This window comes from Delphinapterus leucas, chromosome 7, assembly GCF_059928025.1.
Source record: "Delphinapterus leucas isolate spDelLeu-1000000601 "Yukka" chromosome 7, BTC_Dleu_Yukka2, whole genome shotgun sequence".
NCBI classification, from domain to species: Eukaryota; Metazoa; Chordata; class Mammalia; order Artiodactyla; family Monodontidae; genus Delphinapterus; species Delphinapterus leucas.
The window spans coordinates 107,964,993-107,981,016 of NC_143135.1; positions in this window are offsets into that span (position 1 = coordinate 107,964,993).

A 16,024-nucleotide genomic window follows, 5' to 3' on the forward strand; every position below is an offset into this window, starting at 1 on the left:
CGAGAAAACTCCAAAAGGACCTGCTTTTTTATAGGTCAGTATTTTACTCATGTTGTGAGTCTGTTTATATCCCAATAAACTTGAATATTTTATATTCCTACAATTTCATCTCACATTCTCTAATAGATTTAGAAAGCAATTGGGGAAATAAGATGCGGGATAGGATGGCGGATCAGTGCAGTAAAATGAGGCTCCAGAGGCACTGCAGATGCCAATAGGAGGGGAAATCCCCGGAAGGGATAGAGGTGCTGTCCCCACCTGAAAGCCGGGTCGGCCCATGTCACTTCCCTGACGAAGAGGTCCCAGTAGCCTCACATCTAATTGTTTCCCATCTCGATCAGAATAAAAACCAGCATCTGTGCAGTCCTGCTTCTTTTTGGTCATGGAGGGCACCCTGCTATATTCCAGACAGGTGCCCACATGCAGCAGACAGGCTGCTTCCCAGAGATATTTATGGCTTCTTGCCTACTCCCCTTTAGATCTTTGTTAAGATACGGGGTGGAGAAGGAAGGGAGCAGCGAAGGTGCAGGAGGCAGCCTGGACGCTAGGCTGGCCCATGGGCAGCTGGCCACCTGTGTGGAGCCGCTGGTGTCGGCCCGTCCTGGTCCCGTGACCACCTAGCCCTCAGCATCACTCAACCTTAAGAAGTGCCTCCTTCACTCATTTTTGGAAGGCGTCACTACACACAAGGTGAGGAGAGAAAAACACCTCATTTGATCGAAATCACGGTCATGGGCTGGGAAAATATCTACTACCTGGTTACAGCTTAGTTCCTGATCATAAACAAGATTCCACTATCATGTGTATAAATCCCTGCCCAGGAATCCCTACTTTCTATTTCCTTAAGGACATGAAGGAAGACTGGGAGAGACAGAACACAGACAAGTGCCCATAAGGCAGGCGAGGAACCCAGAAGACACCCAGAGACAGAAGGCTGCCCAGCACTGCGTGCTTTGAAATATTGCTTCTAGAGATAGAACCTCTGTCTGGCTACAAACCGATGATATAGCTTAAAAAGGGGGAAACACTGAGGGTCTGCAATTCGATTAGCAGAACAGATATGCCAGAAAGAAAATGGGGCCAGAGGGCAGAGGAGTAAAAGGATCAGGAAAACGCAGAAGCAGCAGAATGACCGTCTCGCTCGCACCTTCCATCCCGGGATCCCACGGGGAGCTTCACGGGTTGATTAAAACTCCTAACAGCCTGGGAGCAGGCCAGGAGCTCAGGTAACTACAGCAGAAACAATGCACTAGGATCACACAGGATGGCATCATATATTTAATTCCGATACTTGGGAAACCAGGTCATTCCTGGATACCCTGGTTTTTACATCAGGTGGGTCTCATGAGGCCTGTCCTGCTGTAAGGGGAAACCCAGCCAGGCCACTCAGTGGGCACAAGGGAGGAGGTGAGGACCTCACAGCAGCTGCAGGGCTGGATTCAGCCTGGGCTCCACCCCCGAGCGCCGCCCCGCCGGTGGACTCCTCCCCCCAGGGCCGGCGGCAACCCTCCCAGAGAGGCTGCTTTTCACAGACGTGTCAGGTGCTGAAGGCCTGCTTTTTTTTTTTTTTTTAACATCTTTATTGGAGTATAATTGCTTTACAATGGTGTGTTAGTTTCTGCTTTATAACAAAGTGAATCAGTTATACATATACATATGTTCCCATATCTCTTCCCTCTTGCGTCTCCCTCCCTCCCACCCTCCCTATCCCACCCCTCTAGGTGGTCACAAAGCACTGAGCTGATCTCCCTGTGCTATGCGGCTGCTTCCCACTAGCTATCTATTTTACGTTTGGTAGTGTATATATGTCCACGCCACTCTCTCGCTTCGTCCCAGCTTACCCTTCCCCCTCCCCGTATCCTCAAGTCCATTCTCTAGTAGGTCTGTGTCTTTATCCCCGTCCTGCCCCTAGGTTCTTTATTTATTTTTTTCTTAGATTCCACATATATGTGTTAGCATACGGTATCTTTCTCTTTCTGACTTACTTCACTCTGTATGACAGACTCTAGGTCCACGCACCTCACTACAAATAGCTCAATTTCGTTTCTTTTCATGGCTGAGTAATATTCCACTGTACATATGTGCCGCATCTGCTCTATCCATTCATCCGATGATGGACAGCTTTGCATAGTGCTTTCCTGCCTTTTTTCTTCCTTCCTTTTAGAACTTGGTCCCTGAGGACACAGACTCTTTCCACTTCAGCTTTTTGCCCTTTCTCTACTCCGGAAAACAGCTAGCATATAAAAGCAAGGAGGAACAGCCAGAACATCAGATCTGAGGCTAAAATCATTGGTAAAATGAGCTGCTCAGAACACTGTTTTAATAGCAAACTAAGACATGACCATAAACACACACCCCAGAGTTGCACAAGAATTAAGTCGGAGACAATGATGCCAAACTGTCACAAGGGAAAATAAAAAGTAGTCCTGATGTTAAGACCAGAGACAGATAAGACATAAGCAGGCAATTAATGTCAGAAAAGTTGAAATTCAGTGCCCACTAAAAAGTGTAAATAAATATTAAGAGGAAATGAGTAAGTGCCTCGTGGCTGACGGAGGCTTGAGGGGACATGTCCTAAGGGTGAGGCCCCCGGGACGCAGGATCTCCTGTTGGACACAGGACAGACTCCTGGGGGGTATGGCGGCATCACCCACACGAGGGGTGGGGCAAGGGAGCCAGGAGAGGAAAGTGCACTTGAGATGCACCCTAGGAAGCCATCTGGCTCATCCTGGGGCAGGCAGAGGGCTCGATTAAGACCTGCTCCCTTGGGAAGGGCCACCCTGTCCCCGGGGTCCCAGGTAGGGTGTCCCTGGCAGAGGGCCCCACTCTCCTAGGACTCTCGGAAGCACTGCCTGGAACCAGTCATCACAAGTGTGACCCTGAGCAGCTCGTGGCTTTGTCACCCAGAGGCCCCCCTCCCACCTGTCGGGAGCTGCACCCGTATTTCCTGGGGAAGAGGCTGGGCCCGGGTGGGCGCATCCGGAGGAGCTGCCGGGCCCCCGACAGATCCCACTCTGCTCTGCTACCATTACAGGTGACACACAGTTATGGAAATAATTAGAAAGTGAGGGTAAGTCAGTCAAACACTACAACAAAACCGCTGAGTTTCACCATCCAGTCATGCAGGCGCACATCCTTCACCTGTACACACACGCGGCAGACATATCTACAAAAATGAGTTTAACTACACATGGTGTTTTAGAACTTGTGAACATATTTCAAAAAATGCTTCTATAGCATCTTCTCTTAATGCCCATGATTCCAATGCACAAATGCAGTGTCATACATTTAACTCAGTCCCCACTGCTACACATCTCTGTCCCCATCCTCTTTGGCGGACACATCTTTGCAAGCGTCCTTAATTATCCTGCAAGAAAATCATTGCTGTCGACTTGCCATGGGAAAGGGTAGAGGCGATATTTTTAAAGGTTTCAATTCTTGTGGCCAAAGTGCTTTTCAGAAAGGTGATTATCTGCCACCAGCAGAATAAAAGTGTCCTTTTTGTTGCTATTCTTGTCACCAGGAGCCCCTTGGTTGTAAGGGGGCTGCAGGGCACACTGCCACCTCAGGCGGGTTAGCGGGAAGGGAAGGAAAGGAGGCCCCTTGAAGGCGGCATGTGAGCCATTTCCCCAAAGAGGAGGCACAGACCGAGAGCCTGTCGCTGTCTCAGAAGGAAGAGGCTCTCTGCCTGGAACAGCCAGGACCTTTAGCTCAAATCCATTAATCCTCTTTATTAAACCTGGGTCACCTCTGAGTCCTGAGAAACTAACCAGCACCTCCCCACCGCAAGTGCATCCAGGGACGCGCTGCACGTAGTCTGTCATCTCCAGGGACCAGGGCACAAGGTTAGAGGGCCTCTCAGGCTCTGGCCTCTGCCAATGTGAGAGGGAACACCAGCTGCACCTGTATAAATTTCAGGCCACGGCCAGGATTGCACCTCTGCACGTGGGTTGGGGGGAATGCAGGTCAGGTGGGCCAGCGGCTCCCCTTCCTTCCAAACGCCTGAGCAGGTCCAGGAGCTCGGGAGGGTCCGGTCCAGAGTCGGCGGTGGGGGGGACTTGGGGCTCCTCAGAGCAACCCGCCCGACTCCCCCGCAGGGAAGAGCTGAAACCCTCCCTGCTCTGCATCAGTACGTGGAGCAGAGGCCATGCCAGAGCCAAATGCGGAAGGGCCAGCAACAGAAAGATAGAAAAGGAGAAAGACCAGGCAGGGAAACGCACACAGACCAGAGAATCAGAGAGACAATCGGGACCAGAGCAACGCCAAGAACACACACAGCAACACGAAGGCCCCTTCCCAGCAGCCTGCCCTGCTGCTCCGGCCCCGAGACCTGAGACAACCTCCCTCAGTCTCCGCCCACCCACTTACACACCTGATGAAGCTTAAGAGTCACCCCAGGACCAGGTGCAGCGGATCTCAGATGCTAGGCAGACAGAGCACACGGACTCGAGCTTGATATGAAAGATCAGAAAAGTAACTAGCTCGGGTCCCAAGGAGAAACGCGGTGGGAGAAGGGGAAGGTTAGAAATTAAAGCTCTAGGAAAAAGGCAGGATGGGGCCTGGCCTGCGGTAGTTTTAAACGTAAGGAGCTGACATCACTGTGGAGGGGCGGTGTGTCCAGGTTCGCAAGAGCCCCACATGGTGAGGGGCAGCGTCACTGCCAGTTCACAGGTGAGGAAACCGGCTCCGGGCAGCTCTGCTCACCAGTCATTGAAGAAGAGCAGCCCAGCTCCCTCCTGACACCTCCTGAACCTCTTCACCCGAATGGAACCACAGCAGCCTTTGTGGAAAGTGGGGAGTGAGGAGAAGCTTCTGGAACCACAAGGAGGGTCAGGGAGTTTCCATCTGTGAAACCTCCATCGGCATCCCAAACGGTAGAGAAGCATAACTTCTATTTTCTTCGTATTTTCTGCTATCCAAATACTCTACCATGGACAGGTGATACAGTCCTAACCAGAACACACAAATGGGTGTGTGCATTCCTCCAAGTGCGGGGGAGGGAACAGGAGCCCTGTGGCCACAGAGGAAGTTCACTGCTTTGACCTTTCCTGGGCCCCAAGGGGAAGTGCATTCTTTGAGATCCTGAGATTTTTTGAGATTCACACCCGAAGTTCATCCCTGTCCTGGAGGCAGACCCATGGACACGGGGCTGGAGTGAGAACAGATACCTCACAGGCGTGAGCAAGGGCCGTTCATCTGCTGCCTGCTGTAAAAGGGATATTGCCAATAACTGAAAAATCTCCCAGGAGATCAGAAACAGATGATCAACACCACCAGCAGAAAACAATTGTTTTAAAATCTAAGCATCAACTCAATTTGTAACATCAAAGGAGAAAAAGCAGAAACCACTGCTCCCTCTCAAGTGGGCAGAGACAGCCTCTGTGAGCACCAACGGGGGCCACACCTGCCTCGCCACCAAGACCCGGCTGGCGGGACTGTGGTGGCCACTCCGGCGTCATCTGGATGGATTAGCCGCTGTCACCAAGACACCCCTGGCTCCTGTGAGCTTCTCTCCCAGCCGTTGCACTACTAGAACAGGGGGTGTTTCTGCGTATTTAATTGCTCCAATGTCCTTTCACTGACATGATGCTCTTTCTGGGAGAGTATTGTCTGGGTCCTCGGTGCCACTCCCTGGGCGGGGGAGGGCCAGGCGGAGAGCCTCCCTCACCCCACCACCTCCCCACCCCCGGGGGCTCCCATCAAGGGAGGGAACAAAGCCGGGAGCCCGCGCGCCAGGGGGCTCCGAAGGCTCAGAGGCTGCTGGCCACCTGGAGGAGAGAAATCACGCCGCTCAAGTCTTCCTCCTGCTTCCAGCCAATTTCTACTCCCTTTAATTCAATTCCACTCCTCCTGACCCCAGCAGGCTGGAGTTCCAGAGTTACTTTCAACAGATAGCACCAATTACCGAGGTGTGAAAATAGAAACCTTCGCGTTTGGAGAACAAACCCAGAGACCGGACTGAACTGAACTGAGCAGGAAGGTGGAGAGAAGAGAGGAGTCCGGGGCGGTGGGGGAGGCGACTGGCAGGCAAAGAGGAGGCTGCAGACAGGGACCACCCAGAGGGGCCCCCGGAACCGCAACAAGCCAGGGAAGCACGCGGGCCGGGGCACCTGGAGCTGGGATGGTCCTCGTGGGCCTGTGCGAGCGCCAGCCCAACCCCACTGGTCGCTTCCCTGTACAGAGAGCCCCGAGCCCCAGTGCCCCCAACGGGCCGCACACCCTGCGGAGAGACCCTCACCCGCAGTGGGGGAGCGGGACCAAGGGCAGAAGCAGAGCCCAGACGTCCCGCCTGGCTCCCACGGGCAGCCCGTGATCATGGCAACCGTGCACACCTTGGGGGGGGCCTTCACCCTCCCGCAGGTTTCCTAGGAGCCCCCCACCCTGTGCCACTCGGCCTGGGGTGTCCAAACACACGGCGGGTCCTAGTAACGCTGATGAAAATTAAGTCTCGGGCTGGTCTGTGCTTCTGTGGTCGAAATTAATTGGTTCCATGACCTTTTTATATCGGCATCCTGTCCCCTATAAAACGTAAATAGAGTAGGTACCCAGCAAATACTTGAACTAACGTTTTAAATAAGGTGTTCTGCCCTCCATAAAGCCTGTCTTGTTATTTAAGGAAAGACGACATTATCATGGGATGAGCTTGGAACAGTAAACCAACGAGACTACCTTTCCCCCATCCACCCCCCCAGACCAGGGACGACGGGGGGGGGGGGGGGGAGTTACTCTCCGTTACACACCCACCCCCTTCCCAGGGACTGAAGGGGGTGCTTACTTCACTGCGAACAGGAGCAGAGCCTCAGACCTCCTGCCAGGTCCACACTGAGACGGGTCGGAGCCTGAGAACATGGCCCGGGGTCACCTGAACCCCTCGGCCGGGCACCAGGACCTCCGAGAAGCTGAGGCCCTTCCTCCCTGGTCCAAGGTCTTCAACTCCACCCACCGCCCGCCCTCGGTGGGCTGGGCTAAGGGTCTCGTGCAAGATTCAGGGAAGTGGATCCACAGGTGTGTGTGAGTCCACGGACACACCCTCAACACACAGAAGCATAGGAAAAAAAAACACAGATGCCTCCTCTTCCTCCCAAGGATCAATCATAGCTTCATCTTCAGGGAAGAAATTAATCTAAGAACCTTTAGCCAGATCCTCTGACTTTCTGTCCAGATCCTGCAGCACTTCACTGCAAGACAAGCTTCCCTCAGCCATTCTCCTTCAGGGGCGTTTGCTCCTGTGTTTGGTGTGCAGTGAAATGCGCGGCCAGGATTGCTGATTCAAAGGCTGTAGCAACACTTGGGCCCATCCCCTGTGAGAGGAGAAATACTTCTTGACTAGACTTAGGGTGACTGGCCATCCTGGGGTGCCTGGGACCGACAGTCCCCAGGGTGCAGGGCTCCCAGTTCTGAAAGCAGGACAGTTCTGAGCATACTGGGCCAAGTTGAATAATCTAGCTTAGATATGATTTCTGAAAATGCCCCCATCCTTAGCAGCAAGGATGGGGCAGGAATGACACAGAGTAAAAGGAAGCAGCTGGTCTGAGGGCGGAACTGCAAAGAGGCTCCATGTTCTAAACTCCATAATTTCCTCATCTCATTTCTAAAGACATAGAAAATGAGCTTCATAGAAATATGTCTGCCTAGGAGTCAACTTTACGTGGCAGCGTTGACTCTGAAAGTCAGATCTGTGGGAGCCCTAAACCCATGTTCTTTACCGGGCCAGGAGCCTGTGAGGACCAGCACGGCCTCCCAGCCCCAGGAAGGAACCTTGAGGCACCATCAAGGGCCTGCCTTCAGGGAGTTTCAGATACACTGGGCGGGGCGGGCAGTGGATTTAACTAACCTCAGCTGGTCAGCATCTCCTCCCCCGCCCTTCGCTCCTCCAAACGCAGCTGTAAATCCTTCCCATCTGTAAACACGAATGCGGTTCTCGCCATTGCTTAGCGCTTCTGACACTAATTGCTCTACAGAGTCTGTGCAACTGGCAACACCTTATTAAAAGTGAAATATATTATACTGTCCACTTATTGCTGCTTTACAGAGATAAAAGTATCTTTACTGCATGGGAAAGCTGGCAAAGAATTTGACAAAGTGGCTTCTAAACAGCCGCCTCCCAGGACACAGGCTGGTCTGGGTTAGGCCAGAGCTGCCCTGCCCTGCCCTGCCCTGCCCTGCCCTGAAGGTTTCACCACAGACTCTCCCCTGCACTGTTCTGCTTCCATCTCAAAGATCAGTGTCCACGGAGCAAGCCTTGGTGCTCTCAGCCGAGACAGCGGCACCGGCTGGTCTGCAGAAACAACGTCTCCTTCCTGCCAAGGGCAGAGCAGGGTGCAGAGGAGGCTGGCTAGAGGAGAGCTGGGCGGCAAGGATGCAAGAGCACGACGGGCAGGTCTAGGGCGAGAGCTCCAAGTTCAGACAAACTTGGGACAAGGCAGGCCTCCTGACGGACACCCGCCAAGACGGGATCGCACAGTCAAAGCAAAGCCACAGCCAGCAACCTCTGCAGACGCTTGCTGACACTTAACCATCAGAGAGTCCACCCACCCCAACCTCAGCCCAGCTGGCTGCTCGGGGCCCTGTTACATGGGACAGAGACTCCAATGACCTCCTCGCTGAAAGCAACGGGACTCAACTCGCCAACCAAATACCCGTAAACGCTTCCCTAAACACCCTCCAGTTCAAGATTGCCTGACCATCCATATGGGACGCAAGCTAAGAATGTTTCTTACATTTTTAAAAGGTTGTGAAAAGAGGAAGAGGAATATGAGGTAGAAACCTCAGGGGCGAAAAGCCTAGAATATTTACTTCACCAGAAACAGCCGGCGCTGTCTTAAAGAAAGAACGGGAAAGTGCAGAGAAAAGTGACTGCAGGCAGCTCAGAGGAGAACCGCGGGATGGAGGGAAGGACAAGGGTTGACACAGAAATGCCACCGGGAAAATAACGCCCGCTTCCAAAGGGGCAAATTTTGCTGAGTGCTGAGATCTGATTAATTGTGTTCACTCTGCTTTCTGGAAAGGGCCCGTCTGCGGGAGCCTCGCCTTTTGTCTTGGCGATGTTTTACCGCTGTCCCCGTCCATGGCAGTGCCGTGACACGGCCCAGTGGGACAGGGCGGCCCCAGGAGCTTGCAGATAACAAGGAGATGCAATGATGGACGGGCCTATTGTCACGGCCACGTTTTGTGTTTCCGAGATACCAAATTGCCTGATCGCTTTGACATTTCCGAGACCAAATTAAAATGCACCACCATGGAGACAAAATGTCATTAGCCTCATTATAAGTGATTGTGTTAAAATAAATACAAAAATAAAGTGGAAATTAGTCCAAACCATTAAAATACAGAAGCGAAAATGGCCAACAGGGACCTTACATGAGACAGACTAAGAAAGGTTGAGACGCCCCCAAGGAGGCAGGAGAGATGGATGGAGCCAGCATGGTGGGCAGGCAGCGGGCGGCGGGACGGCACTGCTTGGGCGCCAAAGCTGCTGCGCTCGGCCACCGCCCATGTCGAGGGGCCTTAGAAAGTGTGCATGGCCTCACTGACCCCTGAATTCCTTCTCTGGGAAGATAAGAAAGTGACCTCACCTTTCACACGTGTCTGTGAAGAGCTTCACGTCTAAGTAAAAGGAATAAAGAAATGGTCTTATGAGTTGGAGACTGTCTGGAAGACGGTCCCCTGAAAGAAGGGGGCAGGTAGCCCCGTTGGGCAGAGAGATAACTGACCTGACCAGGGACGGAGGTGTCCTCACAGGACAGCCCCGGCTTTTCTGAAGAAGGGTGGCCACAGGCAGAGAACCAAACTTGGGTCCACTTGCCCGAGTGCAGTAGAGCCAATCTACCGACATGGAGTCGTGGTGAAGGAAACTGTAGCATTCACTGCAGGACCAAGCAAGGAGTCCAGAGCAGCTAGTGCTCAAAAAACCCGAGCTCCCCGATGGGTTTCAGGAAAGCATTTTTAGAGGCCAGGTGAGGGGGGCGGGTCGCAGGGCATGCGAGCAGCTTGTGCACAGTTCTCTGGTTGGTTGATGGTGAGGTCACAGGGTCAACGTTATCAATCCTGAGGCTCCAGGAGGCCTGGGTCATCAGGTAGTTAACATCTCCCATTTGGTGGTGGGTTTAGCATCTGTAAAGCAACTCAGGAAGTGTGCATCAGGTACTGTGATCTGGCTACTTCAGAGGGGAGCCCAGGGGAGGATACGGGCAAGGGGTGTGTCCCGGGAAGGCCCCATACAGTCCTGCTCGGTTACACCGGGAGGCCCCGTGTGGGGTACCGAGAGGGGTTCTGACTGCGACTCTGTCTGATGTCAGCTCAGCCCTTTCCCTGACCTCCTACCATCTGTGGGGCTCACCCTCCCTGCCTCCCAGACCCTTTACTCTCTGCTGCTTCACCCAACCTGCCCTTTGACCCCTCCCTCTTTCCTGTCTCTTTCACCTACACCTACTTCCTTTGGCCCCTCAGACTTGACCCCAGAAACCTGGCCCCAGGCACATAATATCCATCTCCTGCATCTCTCATTCCCACCACTGGACGTTTGCCCTTAATGCCTAGTCTATGGACGCTGACCAGAACAAGCAATGGTGTGAACCGCGCCCCCAAAAGGAAGAGAACCAATCCTTCCCTCGGCTCCTTCAAGGAAGGACATTAATTCTAACTTCCACCATGCCTGCCCACCCCCCCATGAGAGCCACACGAAGCCCCTCCCTGCAGGAACCATGACTGAGTAGGCTGAATTCCTGCCTCAGCCTGCTTCTCCACACAGACATCCACGACCAGTCCTGGCCTCTTCCCTGCTGAGCCCGAACCGGCTGGGGGACCACTTCCTATTGATCGGAAGCTGGCACCAAGTTCTCCCCCTTGAGATCAAGGGCTGTTGTTTTCACCAAACACAGTAGGCCTCTAACAAGTATGAACCAACACAACTGGAAGCACCATGATAGAGTGACAGTACCTTCTGCTAGCATGATAGTCCTTCCCGTTTTCTAAATTATGTCTACCAACAGCACCCTGGACCACACAAAAGTCCTGTGTTGCGACTAAGGCAGATATTATAGTTCCTTCCTCATATCTGAAAAAAACTGAGGCCCCAGCACAGAAAATGTCTCGTCCAATTTCCCACAGTCCAGAGCAAAGAGACTAAAAGCCACAAGTCTGAAGCCTCGGTTCAGTCCAAATTGTTGAATTACTTTGCCTAAGTCTTAAGAAGCAGAACAAAGGATCCCAGGAGAGCTGTGAAAGGGTTAATTCCCAAAGGCCTGCAAATAGCTTGACACCCTAAGAAGAGCCCCCAGGTGCTCAGCGGGGATGAGCAAGGGCCTCAGGGGGCTTCGCTGCAGGAGCCCGCAGACCCCAAGCTGCGAGCTCCTGCACCTGCTCTGTCATCGTGATCCCTCGGGGAGATGCGTGGGTGGGTTTGGTTTGGTTTGTTCCAGGTGAATTTCTGGGAAGACAGAAGATGCCAGGAGGTGGGGCGAGCCGTCCCTGGTCCAGTCAGAGACAGCACTGCTGCGAGAGACAACTAAGGGCGTTGCCTGAAGGACAGCAGCAGAAAAGCTTTACCCTGGAACCCCAAGCAGGAGAGCTGCTGTTCAATCAGCGTGTGTGAGTGCCGCGTGCTGGGACGGCCGGAGGCCCTGTTCTGTGCGTGTCTCCACTGCGGCCTCTGTGCAGGGCTGGGGAGGCCGCCGTCCTTGGGGCCGTCACGTTCTCCACTTGAGTCTGCAGTTCCCAGCATGCGTGCTCGCCCACTCTCTTCCTTCCAAACCCAGCAGGCATCTGACTTCTCTGATTTATGTTTTCTTTTTAGTTCCTGCACTCTGATCTTTCTCCCACATCCCTTTTCTAACCTGTGAGTGTCAGTTTAAAAAGTGCGCCCGCTTTCCCCGTTGCTCCATGGGGTGGGAATCAGGACAGAGAAGATCTTTTTCTAGGGCCAAGCCAGCCCGTTCCGAGGGCCCGATGGATTCCCTGCTGTAACTCAGACTGAGCAGCACGGTGGACTAGGAGAAGGCTTGGTGAAATGAGCTCACGAAAGGCCGAACACCCAGCTGAGAAGACGCGTCTTCAGAGGTGAGAAACACAAGCAGCTTACTCCCGTGAAGCAGGAGGGTGACAGAAGCACGCTAAAATGGGTCAAACACCAGGCTTCAAGGCGGTGGGCTGGCTGCAATCAATCGTTTTCTGAGTGCTCGTTAGAATTACAAAACATCAGAGCCGGCAGGCACCTTAAGGGATGCTTCAGCACAACCTCCTTTTGTAGAGAAGAAATCTGAGGCTGAGAAAGTCCAGTGACCCATGCAAGGTCACGCAGCCAGGCACGGCCGTGAAAGACCAGCGTTCAGGGGTCCTGACTCCCACCATCCCTTCCGACACTACGTGTGCTCACTCGGGGAGTGGGAGGAGAGTTCCTGTGCCCAAGTGGTTCAGTCTCTGATTAGAGGCACAAGGTAAAGACGTTTTTTGAAGTGATTGTCCTGAGGGTAGTAAATCACGAAAATCCCAAATGAGCCAGGGACAATATTAAGATCACCAGGGGAGATTTTTAAAAATCCTGACGTTGTTTTTTTTTTTAAATTTTTAAAAATTGGTCAGGATTTTTAAAAATCCTGACCAATTCCATCAGAATCTCAGGGAGTAGGACCCGGGCGCGCGTCCGGGTGTTTTGAGCTCCCCCCTCCCCAGTGATCTCAATGTGCCGACAAGGTTGAGAACCATCCCTCTGGAAGTTCAGAGGGAGAGGGGTGCTTATTGGGTGAAGTTGCCAAAAAAGGCTGCTTGGAAGAAACTGTTTCTGGGCTGAGATCAGAGCAGTGGGCTAGACCCGGGGGCGCCGAGAGTCTTCCTTTCCACGCTGCTAGCCCAGGAAGCACACTGCGAGGAGCACAGAGCACAAGAGCCGTTCAACACTGGTACCTTCTTTCCCTGAGCCTTTGGTCCACTCAGCATCGCGATCCAGGGTGATTTCTGCCCCCAGTTTCCCACGCGGAGGGGTGAGGCCGGCTTAGTAAGGGCCCCACGTCTGGGAGCGGGACTGCAGGTCCACAGCCCTGACCCTGACCCAGCCCACCTGCAAGTTCAACCTACAGCCATCAGCCAGGGGTCAGGGGCTGCTCTAAGTACCGCGCTCTCTGGCCCAGCGAGGAATCGGCCCCAGCCCCTGGTCACGCAGAGGAGGGGGAGAAAGGGAGGCGACGGAGAGCTCTGTCAAGTTCACCTCCCCCGGGCAGGCTCCACACCCCAGATCTCATCTGCCTGTGTCAGCAGCCAGATGCCAACGGGCGCACACCCGACGGCCGGGAAAGAGCCCAGGGCCACCAACACGGGGCGGAGGCTGGCTGGGCGCCCCTCGTGCTTGGCATCAGCAGCCCCCGTCAGGAGGACGGCACAGACAGAAGGGGCTGTGCTTCCCGAGACCCTCTCCTGACTCCTGCGTGGCCCCTCTCTGCAGCAGGGTGGCCACGCCGCTCAGCGTTTACCCTGAGGCTGCCTTGAAGTCCTCTAACGCTCTGACTGCTCGTTAGCCTTCTCACCCTGATCTACACCAGCGGCTCCAATCCAAGTCCCAGAGAGGTTGAGACGGTGCCCGAGGTTGTGTGGGTACTTAGCAACTCAGGGGCTCCCTCCTCTCCAGCTCACCTGCTTGCAGGGGATGTTTCCACTTGGTGGAGGCACCCACTGGATATTTATTCAAGAAGTAGCTACTGATCGCCTTTTCTGTGTAAGACACCACCGCCTCTTGGGCTCCTCCTCTGAAGGCGGCTGGGATCCATCTCACGCCCACACTTCCCCCTTAAATCAGACACAGGAGCCAAACCTCTGACATCAGAAGCACGGAGGCCACAGGGAGAAGTCATTCTGCTGAACGTTTGCTTGTAGCTCTGCGCCTCTAGAAATGCAGACGGGCCTCTGTGCAGCCATCGGATGCCCCTGGCTGGTCACAGTGCAGGTCGTGCACAGCCGCGAGATGCGGGTCTGAGTAGCCTAGGACCAACACCTGGACGACCCTTTCCAAGTCTTGCCATTCCAGGCTGAGCAGAAAGGCCTTCAGATCTTCACAGTATTATTTCTCTGGTGTGATCCACGGTAAACTCTCACCAAGAGGGAAGAGCGTGAAAAGCACCCTGAACTGGGACAAATCAGACCTCGTTTCTGTACCTGATCGTCCCGCACGACGCTGTGTGAACCCACACGAGTCTCCCCACTGGGCTCCAGTGACCTTAAGGTCCCTTATGATGCTGACCATTTGTGGGCACAGACGTGGCCTCCCCCGCCTTCGGCTTCTCCTCTCACCCTGTCATTAAATACTTAAGAAAACATTACGAACAGGCCCTGTACTTTCCTAATAATAACACCATCCGTGGTCCTTGAGTCAAATCCTGCAGTGATGGGTGACATGTGGACAAGAGCTCTGTACCTAACAGGACTGCAGGTCACCCACCTGCTGGTTGCTGCCTCGGCCCTTTACCAGCCCACCGACATGTTACCACGGATGCTCATCCACGTAATTATCTCCTCCACCTCTTTCAAAGTTCAAGTTCCCGGAGCTCAGGGTCTGGACCCCTTCCCGTTTCCTTCTGTGTTCCCTCCCCTTGTAATCTCAGTCAGCACTGAGGCTGGAGGTGTAACCTGTGCGCCAACAAATCCAGACGAGGATGCCTGGATGCACACACGCACGTGCACATACACAAACATACACACATGCACAAGCACACACACACTCCCAATTCTTTACATCCAACTGCCTGCTCTACATGCCCAGTAGATGCACCAAGTTCACTGTGTGCAAAGTAAACTCCTGATTCTCCCCCAAACCCACAGATCCCCCTGCAGTTGACGTCAACTCCATCCTTCCAGTTGCTCTGGTCACAGAATCCGGAGGACTCTGTGAATCTGCTCTCTTCTCACATCCCATCGGCCAGTAGCTCGGCCTTCAATGGATGCCTGTCAGCTACTTCCATCACCTCCTTTGCTGTCACCCTAGTCCACCCCCCCCATCTTTTGCTTGGACCACAGCAGTAGTCCCCTAACTAGTCTCCCTGCTTCCACCTTCAGCAGTGAGGTCATGGCACTCCTCTGCTCAAATCTCGAAAGCAGGCCCATATCCAACTCAGAGTAAAGCCAGTCTCCTGACAGAGGATGACAAGGCTCATTGAATGGGGACCCCCACCTCTCTAGCCGTTTCTCCTACCCCTTCCCCTGTATTTACTCTGCCTAAGGCTGTTGGGCTACAGAGCATGGCACCTTCTCTGTGCTGCAGACTGGAGGACCCCTTAGACTACCCTCCACCTCTCTCACTGCCTCCCCGGCCTCTGACCTTCCTGCCAAGCCCCGGGCACCCTGCACGTGCCTCATGCAGGTCTTGGCCGGCTTCTCCTCGAGGGGACCTTCCAGCCCTTTACAAACTCGGCTCCAATGCCCGCCCCCCCTGCCCAGGAACCTCCCTGGTGAAGCTTCAAGAGCATGTTCTTCCCTCTGTGTGCTTCCAGGAGGAGGTTTATGCAGACGGTTGCAGGAGAGCACACTGCAACGTGCCTGCAGGCTTTCTGGGCTGCCCCTTCCCCAGTGACCCCATATCCCGAGCCTCCAGCGCCCGGTAGAGGCTGAGTGCTCACCAGACGCCCACTGCCCGCAGGACCTTGTCGAGTTAATCGTCCGACGTGGAGTTTCACCATGAAGCAGCTTTCACCTAAACCAAATTTGGCATTTATAATGGGGTTCGCGAAAAGATCCTAATCAGTGAGCTAGATCGCAGAAATTAACAGTGTAGCTTCTAAAATTAGTGTTGTCAACAACCCAGCAGCAGAGAAATCAGGCCACAGGACCAGCTGAGTATAGAAAAGAAATACGATTCAGAACCCCATAGGGTCAGTCCTTACACACCAAAGGCCCTCCAGGGCTACAAAGGATTCTGCAATGGCCAAGGAGCCCGGGGACACTTCTGCGAGGTGCAGAGGAGCCTCAGGACTGGTCAAGGCCATGAGAAAGGCATCCCGGGCCACGGTAACGGATCACATCCCTGGGCATCCGTGGGCTTAGA